Source organism: Camellia sinensis, chromosome 3, assembly GCF_055761805.1.
Source record: "Camellia sinensis isolate YWXY chromosome 3, ASM5576180v1, whole genome shotgun sequence".
Lineage (NCBI taxonomy): Eukaryota > Viridiplantae > Streptophyta > Magnoliopsida > Ericales > Theaceae > Camellia > Camellia sinensis.
This window is the reverse complement of record NC_138963.1, coordinates 31,523,711-31,528,524: the sequence shown is the minus strand read 5'-3', so window position 1 is coordinate 31,528,524 and position 4,814 is coordinate 31,523,711.

Sequence of the window (4,814 nt, the reverse complement as noted above, 5' to 3'; positions counted from 1 at the left end):
GCAACTCTAGGACATATTACAGTCAAAGTACCTCACTAAGGATGCCACTAGTAAGAAATTTCTTGTTAGTAATTTTTTGCGTTTTACTATGATTGATACAAAGCCCATTATGGAACAATTCCATGAGATCCAAAATATTTTGAGTCAGTTTCAACAAAAGAATATGAACATGGATGAATCTATTGTAGTTTTGTCTATAATAGAGAAACTATATCTTTTTGGAAGTATTTTAAGAAAACTTTGAAACACAAAAAGGAAGATTTAACTTTAGAGGAATTGGCTCAACCCCTCCAAGTTGAGGAAGAGTCAAGACTTCTTGAAAGTAAAGAAAACCAATTGGTTAAGATTTACATGGTGGATGATGGCAAGAGGTTCAACAAAAAGAAGTGTAAGCGCGACCCCCAACCTAAGAAAGATACTAAGAAACTGAAAGGTGCTTGTTGGCATTGTGGCGAGCCAGGGCACTTCAGAAATGAATATCGATCATACAAGAAGAAGCCAGAAGCATCAAAGGCCAAGAACAAGTTCGTGGCTGCTGTGTCCGAGGTGAACATGCTCGAAGATGCTAGTGATTGGTGGATTGACTCAGGAGTAACAAGGCATGTCTGCAACGACAAGAGTCATTTCACTACTTATGAACAAGTGAATGATGGAACAGTTCTCTACATGGACAACTCTTCAACTGCTGCTATCAAAGGCAAAGGGACAGTGGATCTAGAGTTTACATCTGGAAAAGTCTTAAGTCTTAATGATGTTTATCATGTACCTAATGTCAGGAAAAACCTTATATCTAGAAGCCTGCTTAATAAGCATGGTTTCAAGTTAGTATTTAAGTCGGACAAATTTATCCTGTCTAATGGTGGGATCTTTGTTAGGAAGGGCTATATGTATCAAAGAATGTTTAAACTTAATGTTATCAATAATACATCTGTTTCTACTTATATTGTTGATTTTCTTTTTTTATGGCATGCTTGTTTAGGTCATGTTAATACTAGGAAAATGCATGTTATGGTTAATTTAGATTTAATTCCTAAGTATGACATTGATATGTTTGAAAAATGCAAATTTTGTGTGCAATCTAAAATTACTTGCATTCCATTTCCTAAAGTAGACAAAATCACATCTCTGCTTGAATTTGTATATAGTGATGTATGTGATATGCATAGTACCCCCACTAGAGGTGGTAAGAAATATTTTATAATATTCATTGATGATTTTTCTAAGTATTGTCATATCTATCTTTTGCATTCAAAAGATAAGGTGCTTGATAAATTCAAGATTTTTAAGACAGAAGTAGAAAATCAATGTAATATCAAAATAAAGAGACTTAGGTCTGATAGAGGCGGTGAATACCATTTTCCAAAATATTGTGAAAATGTTGGTATTATTCATGAGAAGTTTGCACCCTACACACTACAACAAAATGGAGTAGCTGAAAGAAAGAATAGGACATTAACAGAAATGATTAATGCTATGCTTTCTTACTCCAATTTAAGTTCTGGTTTTTGGGGTGAAGCATTGCTCACTGGCTGTCACATACTCAATAGAATTCCTCTAAATGAAAGAAATGTTACTCCTTATGAACTTTGGACAAACAAGAAACCTAATCTAGGTTACTTGAAAACATAGGGCTACAGAGCAATAGTCAGATTGCCTGAACCTAAAATGAAGAAATTAGGTAAAAAAAGAATTAAATGCATATTCCTTAGCTATGCTATACATAACAAAGCATATAGGTTTCTAGTAATAGAGCCTAATGGTTTAGTGGAAACAAATACCATCATTGAATCACGTGATGTGGTATTTTATGAGAATCGTTTCACAACCATTCCAAGGTTGAATTCTAATCGAGGAAATGAATAAACTCGTTTGATATCTACAGAGGAAAGTGAACGACATGAACCCATTGAGCCTAATGAACCTATAGTATAAGCCTATTAAGCTAAGGAAGAAAAAAAGGGCTAGGACTATGTAATAACCCTCACCCCTGTTTACCGATAAACTACTGATTACTGCTAAACCGAGACTGATTATGATAAGTAATTGAATCAACTGAAATACTGAATAGACTGACTGAAATCTGAAACTGATTGATTGACTGTATCTGTTTAAATGCATTATCTATCTGTTGCCTGTTTGATTATCTGTTCACATTCTATGTTTTAAACTGTTAATTGAAGGCCTTATCGGCGGCCGAATCTGAAATTGATTAGTGTTTTAAGATCAGTAGAATTAATGTGATTCTATGGTATATTTATCTGAAATTTGATTTAGTATAATTAAAATAGATTAAAATAAGCTAATTACATAATTTGACTTAATTACCTTAGTGTCATCTAGTGGGCCACTTATTTGACACTTTAGAGGCTCATTCTTAGGCATTACAAAACATTTGTTCAGCCCTTTTGATGTTCATAACCGATCAAGAGAGGAGAGTGAGAGGTTTGGAGTGAATTCAACTTGACTTTGTGCATTGGCTTGAAGAATTAGAATATAGGTTGCAAATTAAGCTTCCTCACCTTGTATTTGAGGACCTAGGTAAGGAATTTACCCTCTTAATTGTGTCTTTAAATTGATTCTTGCATGGTTCTTGCCAAATTGAAGAGCTAAGTCACGAATTAGTTCTAGCATGTTGAGTTGTAGCTCTAATCTTCCATGCATGTTTGTATTGTTGAGTTTTAAGTTGTTTTCATGGCAAAAAGTTACATGCATGCTCATAATTATGTTTAAGTCCATGATTTCATCTTGTTTTGAAAAGAATCGGCTCATTAGAGCATGTATTGAAGTTTTGAATTGATTTAAACTCATGTATGTTTGGATGTTCATCATGTTCATGAAAATTGGTTTGAAATTGAGTGTTTGAAACACCCTTGGGCTTTGATTTTACAATTGAGCTTTGGAATCATGTTAAATTATGAGTTTTGGAATGTTTTTTGGAAAATTGGCCCAAGAGGATCGGAATTTGTGCATTTGAACTTGGTTTTGAGCTTGGAAGTTCAAATCTGGAAATTCCAGATTTTTGAACTCCCGCCCGAGCGGGGAAAGTGGCTCTCGAGCGGGAAATTCATGCTCCCAGTACTTTGCACTGTTTTGACGTCCGCTTGAGCGGAATAATTGACGCTCGAGCGGGACCTTGTGTATTACACTCGAGCGGCTATCGAGTGCCCATCGAGCGTGATTTTCACCTATCCAGTACTTTTTCCCTGTTTTGCAGAACGCTCGAGCGAGAAAGTATACGCTCGAGCGGATACCTTTGTCTGCATGTCCGCTCGAGCGGGGAAACATACGCTCGAGCGGGACCTCTGTTTTCTGAAAAATGTTTTAAAGTGCATCTTTGCATCCTCATTTTATCCTAGGCATTCTTAGGCCTAGTTTAAGGCATCTTAATGAGGATATAGATGTAGAACACACTGAGGCAAATTAGGGATTAAGTTATTATATAGCGATCCCGGGTTTACCCTTGTTGTACAGTGATCCGGACATGTGTCCGTGGATGTTGGTAGTTGTTTATTATCTTGTTTACATCCTTTTTACTTTGTATATTGAGTTATAGGATGTGTTGGGCAGGTTTGTTGCAGGTTGGTTGAGTTTGGGAGCCTAGTGCTGCTGCCCAGATTTTTGGACCTTCGCTCGAGCGAGGAGTTGGTCGCTCGAGCGAGAGTTGAGTTCGTGTCTGGTGGATCGAGCCAGAGTGGCTTCGCTCGAGCGAGCGCTTGCACCTGGTTCTGGACCTGAGAGTTGCATTTCTTGGCTCGAGCATGCTTTCTTCGCTCGAGCGGTCTGGTTGTCCTTCGCTCGAGCGAGAAGTCTGTCGCTCGAGCGTGCTTCTGGTTGCAGACCTGAGGGTTTGTGTTGTTGGCTCGAGCGAGCGTTCCTTCGCTCGAGCGCACTTTTGAGTTTTGGCTCGAGCGAGAACTTCTTGGCTCGAGCGAGAGTTTTCTGTGTCTGGTCGCTCGAGCGACAAAGGCTTCGCTCGAGCGAGCGTGTTTTATATCAGCGGACAGTAGCATTTTTGAACATCACTTTTTCATTTCTTTTTCTTTCAAACCCTAAGTCCGAGACTCTCTCTCTCTCTCTAAACCCACACTCTCTCTAAGATTTGATCTCCCTAGAGTGTGAATCTAGCCTTGGGCCTTTGTTAAAAAGATAGAGGGTATTGAGAGCTTCAACTTAATCTGAAAAAGTTTGGATTTGGAGCACGTTGATCTTCGAGTCTTCATCTCCTTTTTGGCTCAAACTTCGAGGTAGGGATACCCTACTCCTCTCTATGGATTTTGTCTTAAAATTTTAGTATTTTGAGATGTTGGGGTTGGTTTGGTAATTTTGTGAAAGTTAGGGCTTTTGTGTTATTTTACAAAAGTTGGGGTTTTATTCATAATAAACCTAGATGCATGTTTGGCATAGAGAAATGGAAAATGTTGAATCATTGATGAAAATGGGACCTAAGGGTTGAAATGTTGATTATAGAAAATGACCTAATTACATTGTTTGATTAATTGGGATAATTAATTGTGAGAAATGAGGAAATGAAATGTTGATTGAATATCCATTTGTACATTTATTTTCTGTTTAGAAATAATTGCTTTGGGCTATTGGTGGAGGATAGTCATGATTGTTGTAGACAATGCATGATGATTAGGCAAACGAAAACTAATCAATGGAATGTGTCATGGAATTTGACGGTTGATAGAATACATTAACTATATGTATTGAGTGATTGTATATAGAACCAATGTGTTTGTATACATTATGTGTAGAGGAGGAGATGGGGGATGTACTCCGCGGTTTAGGGGAAGATAGGGGATGTACCTCTA